General features: G+C 44.1%; 1 protein-coding gene across 2 annotated transcripts in view; it reads left to right on the forward strand.

The window, feature by feature from the left end:
* The window catches only part of ncoa3 (nuclear receptor coactivator 3), a 50,628-nt gene that overhangs the window by 13,423 nt on the left and 21,516 nt on the right, over nucleotides 1-15,689 (forward strand). Inside the window, exons 1-2 of one of the 2 annotated variants that reach the window (XM_080846259.1) lie at nucleotides 10,725-10,876; nucleotides 14,464-14,550. The gene's annotated coding sequence lies outside the window, so the exon portion shown is untranslated. Of the gene's footprint in view, nucleotides 1-10,724; nucleotides 10,877-14,463; nucleotides 14,551-15,689 lie in introns of those variants that run through there. The other variant, XM_080846260.1, reaches the window with a different exon arrangement.

Consider the following 15,689-nt stretch of genomic DNA (forward strand, 5'->3'; position numbering starts at 1 on the left):
AGATGATATAGTCTGTTATTGTTATTGGAAAGCAGAGATGTGATGTATATAGTGTCGTGATGACGTGGCTCTGTGGTTGCTTTCTAGCACCAGTTCGTAGAAGGTTCCCAATTTGAACCAACTCTGAACTGGCACAAGCCCAGAACTAGCACCTTATTGCGTTGGTGAAAAGGGGGTACGGGAGGAAACATTACAGGTTAATGACCGGAACAACCATTTAACAGACTCTTAAGACCAGAGCATTATACTTTTCTATACTGTACTGTAGTAATTAGCCTAGTATTTCATATTCTGTCACGGTGTGTCATGTAACATAAGAATGAATTGGTTGGCAAAAAAACGCTGACATTTTACTTGTCATTTATCATTTGACTCCCGTTCATTGGCCTGGGTGAATTCCCTTGTGGTGTGAGCAATTCTGAGTTAAGATCAGCCAATACGTACATTTACTTAAGCAGATGACATTTAAGACATTGATTATTTACCATCCAGAGCTTGGTTAGCAGAGCAGTGAGTCAAAGGCAGAACTCCACAGAAGGTTGTTCCATGTACGGCACAGGTTACTCTGTCTTACTCCTGGCAGTGGAACCAACTATTCTCTCCAACTGCAGGGCAAATGGCTTGGGCTTATTGTTGCAGGAAGTGTTCCACATGTCAAACAGGTTACCAGAGCCTTGTCACTCTCTCGTTCCCTCTCTGAACCATTTCCTTTTAGATGTAGGTCAGCTGGAAGTTACATCAGCACTGTGGAGGTAGAAATTAAAGTATTGTTTGTCGTGGTTCTTGGGATATTTGCATGGGACACTAGATATGATATGGGCTTGGCTCTCTTCCAGTTTCGTACATTTTGGTTGGGGAGATCTTCGACATGTTCAGAATAGGTTGTAGCCTAATTATCAGTATGTAGGCCCAGTGTACATGGCAAGGCAAGTCCTGGCAATGTTCAATCCAGAGGTCCCTACTGGAGATACACCATTGTCCTGGATGAAGTGTCAAACCTGATTAAACGCACCTGAATAAGCCAAGATTCCCAGGTGGTGTTGAAGAACCTGGTTAACCGGATCAGGTTGGTTATAACAGGTCTGCAAGAAGGCTGTACCCAGCAGAATTGTTTTTAACTCCACTAGAAGAAGGTACACGGAAAGTCCTACCAGTTCTTTAGATGTGTAATCACTCTGCTCTCCCTTGCTACATGCTAGAAGAGCATGTAGCTCCCCCACCCCCTTTCACACCCTTCACTCATCTCAGGGCTGCAACCAATCAAAACCGTGCCAATCAAAACACCGGAGAAGAGAGCCCTTCTGACCTCCTGCAAAGGTCAAAGGTTATCTCAGGGAAAAAAGTGGAAAGCCAACAAAAGCAAATGACCTTTCACCCCTTCCATTCTCTGGAGGATTCTGAGTGATGAATGCCGTTCTGCTGATGCTTCAGAACAATAACTGATGGATTTTTTTCTTTCTCTTTTTGAGGTGTTGTCCAGGTAAAGACACTTATCTTGGCTGGACAGAGTCTCTATCTAACTGTCAGGCTGGTTAGGTCTTCTTGTTTAAGATTTATCTCCTGTGGGGCAAGACATGGAAATACAAGCAGAAAATAAGTTGTTGTGAAGTGTCTAATTCTTTATGAGGTAGGAGTCGTTGGGGTTTGAAGGCTTCAATATGAATTCAATTTTGCTTCATCACAGTTGAGGATTGTATTCATCTTTATTCAAGTCTGTTATTTTGGATTTTTTTAAAAGCCTTTTCGTAAAATGAAAAGAACCAAACAAACACAATTGATGGGTTCCATTAGTAATAGTGCGAGTGTTTGTGTGTGCGTGTGACGTCTGCTGTTCTCCGATCAATATGTGACCTGCTCAAATTGAATTTCTAATTTGTTTGTGTTGTGTGTTTTTCAATATTGAAACCATTTGCTAGTATGGAGAGATCTTCAGTCTCTCTCCCAAAACCCCCTTCTCTTTTTCCGTAATGCGTGGCTCAGTTGACCCTCTGTCCAATCTGTCCTCATAAGTCATTTAAACACGCTTTTAATAGTGTTAGCCTTAATTTGGGTGGCGGGCGGTGTTGGGGGGGGGGGGGGGGGGGGGGGGGTATAATGGGCCTGGAGTATAATGGCTGGGGTCAGCAGTTGGGGCTAAGTTTTTGATGCAGGGCTATTATGTTGATACTACTAGCTGTAGCTCTTCCATGTCCCAAATGAAAATCTGAATCTAACAGAATGGTAGTTGGTGTGTAGATCAGAGAAAGTAACTTTCCATGGACAGGAAGAGTTATATCTGTGTTTCCTGTTATGATGGTGAAGGTCACACCTGATAGTTGGTAAGGGTCCTGGTTTTTCCTTGTGAAAGTTTGACCTCCCGCCCACACCCACCCAAGAAATACCATCCTGATTGTACTCTAATTATGTAGACAAATTATGTATTTTTGTGGGTTAACTGGCAGTATTTTCCACAAGGTTGATCTGAACGCCTTAGCAAATGAAGGGTAGTATTTCTTGTGCTAGTTTATTTCAGAAGAAATATCATGAGGATATGATCTAAGTTTTGAAAATGTAGTTTGAAGCTATGAAATCAAACAGTGTGCCGAGATATTGATATCCCGTGCAGAAAAAGAACTGTGCTTTTCTTTGTTCCTTCACATCCCAACTTTGTGAAACACTTTTCTTTCCATGAGCTGAAAATAAATGAAAATGGCTGGTGCTGGAAAAGAAGAGAGGGGGGAGTGGCAAAAAACGAGGGACTGAGAAGGAGAGGGAGAAAAAAAGAGGTGGAGAGAGAAAGGGGTAGGGGTAGGGGCAGGGGGGGGACAAGAGAGAACTAGCAGCAGCCTTCCTCAGAGTCGAATTCTTTGGAAGGGGTCAAAGTTCAGCTGCCGCAGCACAGCATTGTGATTGGCTGAGGAAAGGTGAATTTCAAACCACAGTAAACTTTTGACCCCGCAGGAGCGCTGCAGGAACGCCCAGCGCTGGCGTGGAACAGAGCCCACTCTCTTCCTGTGTTTACTCCACCTCTCCGAGCAGCGAGAGGGGGAAAAAAAAAGAGGGAGAGAGGGGTGGAGTAAGAAAATCATCAGAGCTGCAGTATGGGATGAATAAAGGCTTTTCAGCACCGTGGCACAGTCAACACCCCCCTACAGAAGGGAAAAGGAGAAAGAAGGAGGACGAGAGGGAGAGAAAAAGAGTGTGTGTGTGTGTGTGTGTGTGTGTGTGTGTGTGTGTGTGTGTGTGTGTGTGTGTAAAAGAGAGAAGAAATGCTGAATGTAAAGGCATGCTGTCGTGTGTGTGTGTCTGTGTCTGCACTCGTTAGAATTCATGAAATGTTTTTTTTTTTCCTTCTTTCCTGCTGGCCTTTTTCAAAGGGATTTTTATGAGTAAACTGAGGCCCACCTTCTGCTTTTTCCATTCCTCCCCAGAGCAGAGCAGAGAGTGGAAGAGGTGAGGCTGCCTGAGCTCACTGCAGAGGGCCCAGGCACTTCTCTTCTCGCCACACATTTCTAGATTTTCATCTTTCTTTGTCTTCATCTCTTTCTCACCGCCCCCTTTTTTTGCCTTCTCTCACGCCATGTTTTCTTTTCTGAGGGGGATAAATGAATGGATGATGAATGAAGCGTGCTATTGGGCCATTGTGCCTTTCGCCCCCCACTTCTGAAAGGCTTCCCGCTTTGGGGTTCGCCACAGATGATGAACTTCCATTTGTCCATCCCTGCTAGCATGTGCTGCGGTGCTAGTGGCACAGTATGTCCTGAAGCAGACAGTCATGTGTAGGTCTGCACCATTCCCAGTCTATAGTAGGGTTGGATGTTTAAAAGGAGGGGAAGTGTGGGTGTGTTGTGACAACAGAACAATGCTGTCTCTATTTATAGACTGCATATGATGATTGGGGGGGGGGGGGACTTGGGAAAGCATGTCGTCCTCTCTCTTGAAGCGCTTACCTGAGCATGTTTTTTCTACACACTCATTAGCCCCTTATACATGTGTCAATGTGATCCGATCACATCGCGTCTGTTCCGATAGAAACTCGCGATATGGTTACAATTGCCTCATGTAGGACTGGTCTAGATGTGATCTGATCGTTTTTCCGCCGATTGTCTGAGCCTTTCGATAGGGCCCGACCGATATGGTTTTTTCAGGGCCAATACCGATACCGATATTTATGAAAATGGGAGGCCGATAACCGATATGTACAACCGATAAATAGGAAAAAAAAATTCTCAAATAAATTAAAAATGGCACACACTGACTCGAACTTCCATTAAGTGTTTTTAATAGTAAACATTTTAAGTACAGGGAGCTGCCAGCAGCATTTGTAAAATAAAGCCAAACTTAACTTAGAATAACTTAACAGAATCAAACTGGGAAAAAATTAATAAATCAATAAATAAATAATCATCAATAAAAAATAAAATCACTCCCTGCTATGAGAAATGAGTAAAACATCACTGTAGAACTACTTTGCTGTGCTGGGCTGCTTGTCTGCCTCTGGGTGGCGAGGTGAAACGAAAGCATTTAGGTTTAATGTTTTCACGTCACAAATAAGGGCGAATTACAAAGAAGTATTTGGATCATTGTACCTAGCGCACATCAAACTCCCTACCGATCGGCCAAATGCCAGCACTTTGAGATCACACCAGGCGTGATTAAATGGTCAATGGGCTTGGGAACACACAATAAAGAAACTAATAGACTGAACGTACAATGTGCCTTTTAGGGCCTGAGTCGCGTAGCGTAGTCTTCATGAAGTTGTTTACCTAACACCAAGTTAGTTAGCGCAAGCCGAAATTGGCTGCCAGAGATGCTGTCGTATCTCTGTAGCTACTTGCTGCTAGCTACTGCTAGCCTGTCTGTCTACCCATAACAAGATGTTACTAGTTTGAAACACAGCGACTGGCCAAAACTTAATTCTATTTAACTTAATTTGAGGGACATTGCGACCAATCACCGTTGGTTCTACCGTGCTGTGTAACTTGTTAGGGAACAAGGCTCTCACCAGAGCCGTAGATGGGAATGTATATAAGGCTCTGGCTGCAGATACTCGACCCTCTATGCTGGCTCTTACTCAGGCAGGCTATAACGTAGCTAGCAGGCTATCAAGTAGCTAGCAGGCTATAAAGTAGCTAGCAGGCTCTAAATGGTTCGTCTCGGGAACAAACACAAACACGTTTTATTTGGTCTTCATTGACCATGGCTTTCAGTCCACCTTTCGTGTAGAACTACAGACACGTTCACGTTTCCATGGGGTTTTAGCAATTACTGTAGTAGGACTATACACCATGTTGAGACTGCTCTATGGACAACCTTTTCAGTGAGGAGTATTCGCTGTCATTCTGGTTGTCCTTGCGTGAGCTAAGGTTTGTGTCGTTATTGCACAGATCAAATGGATCGGTTTCACAAATTAATAAAGACCTTGTGGTGCCGTGCTTCTGCAACGTTGGTGTGTTTGTGACATATTGCAGGGGATATTGCTTCGTATATGCTTACCTCGAAGGAAATGTGTTTGCTCTGCTTCAAGTAGTAGTAGCAGCACCGTCCTTAGCCCCACTTGGCCGCCTATAAACCGCTCACGAGTCACAGGGAGCGTGAAGGCACCCCGCCCCCAGTTGAGTCACGGCCCCCCCGAAAACCGCTTGCAGCCTTGCGTGTTGATTGGTTGTATTCCGTGTGCCAAACAAATCAGATGCTGTGACGGGCGGGGCAACTTGGCAAGGCTCATGAATTCCAAGTGGCAAGAGCGGAAGGCGCGTTCAGAACGAAACGGCTGCAAAATTGGTTGTGAAAATTATATGAACTTATCGGTGGGAATTTATGGAAAGTATGGCCGATACCGATATCCCCAAAATGTTAAATATCGGCCCGATATATATTGGTGCGGCCGATAATCGGTCGGGCCCTACCTTTCGAGAGAGGTGGTTTACCCGATCGTTCAGCTCAGAAAAGGGCGTGTCAAATCAGGCCGATGTGCCATGGGGGAGGCAGTGACAGGAGGCTAGAAAGTTAGAGGCTAGAAAGTTCTTGCCTGTTCTTGAAAGGAGACTGATCCAATAGGCTAGTAGGCCTACAATTTTTTATCATTGTAATAAAACGCAATTTGGTACAGCATTTTAATATGGTAATATAGCCTACTGTTTTTTTGCAAAATGAAAGAAAGCATATTAAGGAAACACTGACTCGAGCCTATTAATTCCGAAATTTCATCACATTGTAGGCTATATACTGTAACAACCCCAACACTTGCCTGCTTCCCTTGCAAATCAAAGTTTTCCGACTATTTTTCTTACCTTCTTTCTTAGCTGTTGATGTTACTGAGCTAGAAGTTTAACTTGTTCTGAACATCTCGCGCTGCCAATGCCCAATGTCACTTCTGAGTCAAATCACTCCATCATGTCTTTGAAATTCCTTATTCCACGAGTGGTAGGCTACAATGACTGGCTGTTTTAAAATATAACTAATAGCCTAACGAAACAAAATAACCCAGGCAGTTTCATCTACGAGTCGTTAAGGCTTCTTCCAATACTGACAGCTGACTCATAGCTTCAGGTTTGCGGCGCTGCAAGGAGACGCGACATTTGAGGGATCGTCACTTAATTTAAACCTTTTTTGCTTCCGTTTGTGTGTGTGAGATAGAGACAGAGAGGACTCAGTAAAACATCGGAAAACACCGTGCCTCGTAAGCCTTAAGCTATCAATCACCCCCACAATGAAATATGCCATTACAGTCGCAACAAACTTCTTGGCATTGTGGTGTGCCCAAAACGCAAGCTATAAACGTAGCCATCCTAATGTAACCAAAATATACCTCTGCTGATATGCCTAACCTTCGTTCTATTTAGAATTTGTCTTAGCACTATGCAGGAATAAAATAGCATCTACAGTGTCAGGATTCAGGCGAGAGCACCTGGCTTCTATAACACGCCCTGCTGCACTGAAGGAGCGCTCACTCGCAGCACGTTTTGCAAGGTGCTGTAGTCGTGTAGTAGTCTCCGTAAGGGAGATGGTTTATGTGCTCAAATTTCCTGGGATCAAAGAAGACGTTAGTATTCATGTGCAAACTAAAAATCCCGTCTCAGGATTGCTGCGCATGCAAGTTATTTCGGGTGTATCAACTGTACCCATGTCTCAACTGTAACTGATACCACTGTCATATAATTATGAGTTCAGTAAAAGACGGAGCAAACACAGTTTTCTACCGTTGTTGAAACACATCCACGCGTAGACTCGTTTTCTTTCCATCTGAGAGTGGTTATTCAAAGAAAATATTAAGAACTATATGCTGATAGAAAGAAGGGAACTTTAAGCCACTACACTTCCTGTGCACGATGCGGATCCACGTTGATGTTGTTAGTAAACAAACCAGGTGGGAGCTAGGGGTGTAAAAAAGAATCGTTTTGCATCGATGCATCGATCCAACAGCCGACGATACGATGCATCGACACGTCCACAAGAGTATCGATTTAAAAAAAAAAAAAAAAATAATAATATTTTTTTTTTTTTTTCACTTTTTGTTGCTAGTGCACTTTGATGAGTATTTTTATTTTATAGTGAATGAAGTAGGCCAACAGGGGTATTTTTTGTTACCATTTGCTGATACTAGTGCACATTTGCACTCATTGCTCTGATTTTGTGGAGCATTGTCATTTTAAATTGAATTAACTACAGGCCTATTTTTTGTTACCGTTTGCTGCTAGTGCACTTTTGCACTGATTTTGTTGAGTATTGTTATTCTATAGTGAATGTGGTATAGGCCTATTTTTGTTACTTAACACTTTGTACTTTGTACAGTACTTTTTGATGCAAGGCCTTTCAGAATCTATAACAGGGGCATTATTATTTTTCAGTGAATGAGGTTGTCAAAGGCCTAGGTGGAGTACAACTTTTCTACTTCTGTTATTGGCTGTTGTTTCTCAAATAAAATGCATAACGATATAACAGCTTTCATTGATTTATTTCAAATCTGAAACATTGTCTAGCCTGTAAGGTAAAAAAAAGAAAAAATGAATCGAATCGAATCGAATCGTATCGTGGTGTATTCATGAGTATCGAAAATAATCGAATCGTTGGGTCAGGAAATCGATACTGAATCGAATCGCCATGATGGGTGTGATTTACACCCCTAGTGGGAGCACATCTCCGTGGTCTTTGCGCATGCCCGAGGCAATGTAAACGGATCACATTTTGCACATGTAGACACGTAACGACAAGAGCCGATTCCCTTAAAAATGTTCACACCTACACGCGAATACGATACGATAAACTGATCAGATCACATTGACACATGTATATGGGCCTATTGAGTCATGCTGAAGCCTTAGAGCAGCACAGAACCACATTTCTCAAGCTCGCCTTGGAGTCTCTAGTCTCGAGCCTGTACTTTACCTTCCTCCCCCAGAGAGTTTGTGGAGCGTTGTGATTCTTAGAGTGGCGCCGTAGTCGTTGGTGAAATTGGCAAAACTCTCTGCCTGTCAGAGATGGATGAGCTGATGCCCTTTTCACATCCAACAGGAAGACTTGTGGGGAGTGAGTACTACACGTAGGATTCACCCAAGCCTTAGCAGCTCCTCAGGTCGGTAGAGTGTGTGTGTGTGTGTGTGTGTGTGTGTGTGTGTGTGTGTGTGTGTGTGTGTGTGTGTGTGTGTGTGTGTGTGTGTGTGTGTGTGTGTGTGTGTGTGTGTGTGTGTGTGTGTGTGTGTGTGTGTGTGTGTGTGTGTGTGTGTGTGTGTCATATGTAGGAGTTGTTTTTCCTGTCTTGACTTGTTGGGCCCCACACTGAGTTTTCACTCTGCCTCCTTTTCTCTCCACATTTATTTCCATATAAGCGTGTAGTGTGGCATGTCTTCCAAAGAGAAAGGTGTTTTTACAAGCTCGTCTAATTCACCCCTCTGCCAGCCTCCTGCCCCCCATGTCAGTTAGTTTGTGTGTTGTCCTCCTATGTTGTTCCAGTGGCAAGCAGGGGGTTGTCTGCATGACAAGAAGATGCTGTGTAGTGCCCAAGGCGATGTCCAGACAACATCCTTCCTGTATGTTAGGAGTGACAAGACTAAGTCCGTGTTTTAATTTATGGATTTTTGCGTGCCGTTGCTTTGTGCGTGGCTTGGGGCTGGAATGTGGGGTCCCATCGACGAGCTCCAGGACACCTACTGGAAGTTTAAGCAGCCGAGTTTTACAGCCGGGCTCTGCAGCAGCCTGCACATGTACACACATGCCTGGCACATGTCTGAGTGTCTGGGCTCATGGCCCATTGTGCAGCCAGCTCCTGTTGCACACTGTCCTGTCTCTCTCTTTCTCTCTCTCTCTCTCTCCCTCTCCCTTGCTTGCCCGCTCTGTCTATTTCTCTATCTCTCTGTATGTCTGTCTCTCTCCGTCTCTCTCTGTGTTGTCCCTCTGTCTTTGCATAGCTCTCACCATCACATCACATCACACTTTCTCTCTATCAACCATGTACTTTATTTTTTTCTCAGTTTCTGTCACATCCTCTTTCACTTGCATTCAGTTCCTTCTGTCTCTCTTTCAATTTTTTTCTCACTCCTTTTATCTCTCTATCGTCCTTTTTTAAAATGATACTGTCCATAAGAGCATACTGCAGTTCTGGTTTAGTGGGTGGGTCTGCAGCACTATGAGACAGGAGAGTGTTTCTGACAGGAGAGGAACAGCTCTCTCTCTCTCTCGCTCTCTCTCTCTCTCTCTCTCTCTCTCTGTCTCTCTCTCTCTCTCTCTCTGTCTCTCTCTATGCAGTCTACAGAGCAGGCAAAACAGGAAGCAATTCTGTCCTCTTCTTTCCTGACACTTTATTTCCCTAAGTCAAGAAGGGAGGTGTGTGTGTGTGCGTGCGCATGCGTGTGTGTATGATTGAATGTGTGGGACATTTGTGTGAGTGTGTAGGCATATTTGTGTTTTTATGCTTCTGTGTGTGTGTGTGTGTGTGTGTGTGTGTGTGTGTGTGTGTGTGTGTTTGGACCATGAGTGTTTGGGCGTGGGCAGGCACAGGGCTGAGGCGCCAAATGTCTTGTCTGTGTGGCAGCTGGCTCATGCTGGAGCACACGGAGGCTCAGGAAGGCCAGAGTTTTCTCTTACCTCGTTTTTTTCCCCCGTCTTTATATCTTTCTCTTTTCTTTCTACCTGTCAATTTCTTTTTGTCTTATAGTTTTTTCTTCCATGAGGTTGTTGAAATGTATTGCAGTAGTTTCCGCTTCATACCGTCTTAAGTGTTGTCTTTGGTGTGTGAGTGTGAGTGTGTGTGTGTGTTTGTGTTTGAACTTGATAGTGTGTGCCATTTTTAGTGCATATGTATGCAGACATCTTTGTAAAACCTATATGTTTGTCAGAGTGTGTGTAGAGTGTTTTCTTGTGAGCGTGTGCATGTGTGTGTACACTGGCACCGTGTGTGTGTGTGTGTGTGTGTGTGTGTGTGTGTGTGTTTGTTATTTAGCAGGCGTCTCACAGAGCTCGGATTACATGCTTTATTTCAGGCACAGCTAGAATGTCCTCGCTATTCTGGTCCTGAATGACACTTCTGCTCCTCAGCTTGGCCGAGGACACTCCTCCTCCACCTCCCTTTATTTTCCCCCTTCCCTCTCTCAGTCCATGCCCCTGTCTCATTTCTAACCACACCTCTCCCCCTCTCTCAAGCAGGCTATCTATATCTGCACACATCCCTATTTTGGTAGATACTCCTAGCTTGCTCTGAAATATCGGTTGAGACTACAGTCATGGGCTAATTTGGAAGGCAATGGAGGGACAGTAGACCATATTGTGGTGATTTGTACTGACTGCCTCCTCTGTAAGGACGAGCAAAGCCATAGGTGGAGTGTTGGGTTGTCATTTTGTCTTCAGGGGAACACGGTGGGAATGCTTGAAAGGTGAATGGAGAGGTTGAAATGGTCCGGAGGTGAGATGAACCGAAAGATTTATAAAAGGTTTTTGTGGAAGGTTTTTGGGGTTCCATTGTTGCCTACCTTTTGTCTGCTTTACTCAAGTTCTGACAGTATTCCTATGAGGCATTGCTGAAGAACTTCACAGTTCATGGTTCCTATCAATATAATCAGGGTTCTCTTAATGGTATAGCAGCCCCTGCTTCTCTTCTGAGACCTGGTGGAAAGACCTGGAGCTGCACGTGCACTGTGCTCCAGTTGATGCACAAGCCTGCTTGCAACCTACTATTCCCTTAAGCTATGTTGGCGTGAGAGTAGGTTCTGCAGTGTGATTTTAGAGTGTAGTGTATTATTTGTGTGGTGCCTCTCTTGGAATGTGCTGGGGTGGAGCATTTGGTGTAGCCTAGTCTGGTAGTAAGTGTAGTGTCATGCCACTTGGTGTTTGTGAGTGTTAAAATGACAAGGCACATGAGGTACAATAGAGGTTTTATGGGGTGTTGTAACCGGATGAACATGTGCATATTTTTAGGTTTCCTCCACTACATACGGTGACTGTGCATAGTGGCAGGCCTGACGTACATGGAGTCTTTTTCTGTTTTTGTTTCTGCATTTGTTGGCCTGCCTGCAGCCTATTGGCTGTTTATAAATGGAGGGGGGTGGAGTGAACATTTGCTCTCATCCTCACACTCCCTTAGTACACACACACACACACACACACAGTCTCTGTTTAATTATGCAGTTGAACCTTTAGCTCAGTTCTCTGCCCATGGCAAGCCCATTGGTGTTTACCAGTCATCTCTGTAAAGAGAACTCCCCAGGTGTGTGTGTGTGTGTGTGTGTGTGTGTGTGTGTGTTTTGGTGTGTGTGTGTGTGTGTGTGTGTGTGTGTGTGTGTGTGTGTGTGACCGGAGACAAAAGAGTGAGCATGTGTTTGCATCAGAGTGATGAAATATTAAAGAAATGGTCTGAAAGTGCAATGTAGAGATTAAGAGTGTATGGGTTCATGTGCAATAAACGAACTAAGCGTCACCTTCCCCTCTGCTGTTGAGGCAGGAGCAGTCTCTATTAATAATGAATGCAGACTTGGTATGGGGGCAGAGCATGCTGAGAAATGAAGACGTGTGGTGGTGTAGCCAAGGAAACGTACTGGGGATGCACTGGCTGAGCTGGCCCGGCCTTGGCCAAAAGCACATTCGTCATTCACCGACTCTAATTGGCCCTAATTAGCATCCAGTTATCGACGAGCTGCAGCAGAAACCCTGCTTTCGGCCAATCAGCTGCCAGCTGGAGGCGATGCTGTCATGAGAGAGAGAGCACTGTTTGTATATTCTAACCCCAACAGGGTCATAAACCCCAGTCATGAGAAGACTCCAGTTTATCTTCTATAGGCCTACCTGAGTAGACTTTCCTGTGTGTGTGTGCGTGTGGTTATGCTTGAGTGAATTGCTACTGACAAGCTAGTGTGTGTGTGTGACAGAGAGAAAGGGAGAGAAATTATATATGTGTTTGTGAGTGTAAGATGTATGGAAAAGCCATTTTTGCATGTATGTTTGTTATCAGTGGTGCTATAATGCAGCATGTAAGTGTCTGGTTTCATGTTGTGAAAGGATGAAAGTCGAGTAGGGTCTCAGAAAGCCTCACTGCTTGAGTGATCTGTGGAGCAGGACCAAATGAAACTGCTCTCACAGGGTCACTGTCCACTTGTTCACTCAGTGTGTGGGGGTGGATGGGTGGAAGCAGTGGAGACACATACACACACACACACACACACACAGACACACACATAGACACACACAGACACACACAGAGGGTTGGGAGGAAAGGGTCGTGCATGCATACAGATAAACAGAAACATGTAAATCTAGTCCCTGGGTGGCCACAGGCGCTTTTCCAGGAAGAGGAAGTGATGACGCAGGCGGACAGCAAGTGCAAACAGGATGCCTGCTCTTGTGGCTTCCTGTTGCTTCTTTTTTCCCCTTAAAATTTGATTTTCCCATGAAGATCTGTGAAGGCCATGGGACTGAGTCTGTGGCAGGGAGGCTGCGTCTGCTGCTCAACTGTCCACAGCCCAGTAGGCCTCAGCTTGTGTTTGGTGTATTCGTTCACTCGATCCCTCACCTTGCGCACTAGAATGGGTTAATAACAGAATTCTATGATGAATCTCTGGTAGTTCCTCGGTTGACAAGCCATTGTCATAGACCATGAAAGTACTTAACCTGACTTCACAAACCTTCAGCAGACCTCAAAGAACAAATCATTTTGTCAGACACAATCTGTAACTCCTCCTCTTTAATATAACCCTACTTCCTCCACCAGTTCAGATGTATTTCTAGCTAGGCAAAGCTGTATATCTCATCCCTGTTTAGTTTAGGTGTATCTTAATTGTAATTTTATGTTATGTGTTCTGTACCATAGGAGTGAGTACAGTACATGTCTAGGCTATGTACCTGCTACACCAGGGGTGGGCAATTCATTTCCCCAAGGGGCCACATGAGATAGTGGGACTGTTGTGGAGGGCCGGATTAATAGGCTGAACTCAATTCAGCAAGAATAATGAGCATGTTTTTGCAGTATGCCCAGACGACCAATACACACACACACACACACACACACACACACACACACACACACACGAGAGCAAGCTTGCAATGCAATAGTATAAGTATACAAATTAATAGTTATATCAATTTTTATCGTTTAACGTTTGATTCCTTTATTTACCTTTATTTACAGTGGGGAAAATACGTATTTGAACCCCTGGCGATTTCACAAGTTTGGCCACTTGCAAAGAAATGTGTGATCTATAATTGTAATGGTAGGTGTATATTAACAGTGAGAAACAGAATATCATAACAAAAATCCAGAAAAATGCATTTTATAACATTTATGACATTTATAACATTGCATTTCATGCAAAAAATAAGTATTTGAACCCCTAGCAAAACTGACTGACAAAAACGCCAATAGTTGTCTGCTTCTCACCAAGCTGCTTGCCAATGGTTTTGTAGCCCATTCCAGCCTTGTGCAGGTCTACAATCTTACCTCTGACGTCCTTGGACAACTCTTTGGTCTTGCCCATGGTGGTGAGGTTGAAGGTGTGAAGTATGATTCTTTGGACAGGTTTCTTTTATAAAGGTCACCAGTTGAGATCAGGTGTACATTGTTAGACCTATGAGGAATAATCTGTGTGCTTCTTGGGCACATAACTGGTCATTGTGAGCCAGAATTCTTGCTGTTTGCTTGGGGGTTCAAATACTTATTTTTTTGCATCAAATGCAAATAAAGTCATACATGTTATAAAATGCAGTTTTCTGAATTTTTTTGTTGATATTCTGTTTGTCACTGTTAAAATAAACCTACCAAAACAATTCTAGATCACACATTTCTTTGCAAGTGGCCAAACTTGCGAAATCGGTAGGGGTTCAAATACTTATTTTCCCCACTGTATGTTTAATTTACCATTGACCTCCGAGGGCCGGTCAGGGAGAGCCAAGGGGCCGCAAATGGCCCTGGGGCCGCACTCTGCCCAGGTCTTTGCTACGCCATAGTAATGAGAACATTTTGACTAGATTGTAAACCTTTGAAACCTAATTGTGTTTTCACAGGTGGAGCGGTGTGTTTGATGCAGATCTTCCTACACTCCTGGTTCAACAAGAGGCTTTGAGGAAAGAAAAAAAGTCAGCCACATTTAGGTGGGTAACACAGAAAGTGGGGATGGGGGTTTGGGAACATGAACCATTCATTAGTTTGACTTGTAATGTAAATTCATAGCCCTCTTGGTCCTCAATACTGCACAGTTAATCATTAAAAAATACTCACTCGGAGTGCGTCCAGTAGCAGTCAATGCAACGCTTTTTCTTGCCCTGTTCAATTACTTTAATCTACTATGCAGTGACACCCAAGCCCAGTCCAGATTACGCTCTCATTTGTCAATTTATCAAGTCAGCAAAATGCATATAAAGTTCTATATTTCAATTTCATAACTTGACTGAGATTTTTACAGCACATCCTTACAAAACATATTAAGACCACTTGCACTTTTGACCCTTAATGCGATTGTTATTTCTGTTGTTGGACCATAACATTTACTTTGACCTCAACTTTGAGAGAGCTTTTGGAGTGGTGGATGATGTTGGTGACTGATGACATACTTCTCACAGTACAGATCAGTGTTTATATTTAATGTACCACAAAGCTATGGCCTCCTCAACACAACAGTAGACCCTTACATAGAAAGAATAAGTGTGACGTCTGGAGATGTCGCTGCCCACTGTTGGCTGAACTTTCCTAAATGATCACTGCAACCCTGATGTTGTGCTGTCAGCCCTGTGAAAGATGGGCTCAGGAGGGCATTAGCGTTGATGATCCAACCAGGCTCTTCACCACCTACACCCCTGGGGCACATTCTAGAGGGCTATTGTGAGATTTCTGGGAGGCCTGTGAAGTGGCTCCTGGCTCTGACTTTGGCTCAAAGGTGGGTGTCATTGGCACCGAGCACCCTCTGCCTGAGCTGCGGCATGAGTGCCTGGCCAAAGCCGGTTTAGCCGGGCCTTTCTCTGGCTATTGACAGACAGGACAAGAGCCCGTCATGAACACCAAACAGTCAACATGAGCGGTCAACATGGTCCTACACTTTGGCCAAATCGACTCTTGCTCATCATTGACGAGAAGCTTTTTTTTTTTTTTATATATACCCATACCCTCATGTTGCAATAAATATCTCTGACTTACGAGGAGTGCTGTCCCTAAATGATAGCTTTGCTAACACAATTCCGTCATCTACATCAGCTTAGTTGTTGTTTTAGTTGTTACTGGGACGGAGTGTGCTGTG

The sequence above is a fragment of the Sprattus sprattus genome, assembly GCF_963457725.1.
Source record: "Sprattus sprattus genome assembly, chromosome: 10".
Taxonomy (NCBI): Eukaryota; Metazoa; Chordata; class Actinopteri; order Clupeiformes; family Clupeidae; genus Sprattus; species Sprattus sprattus.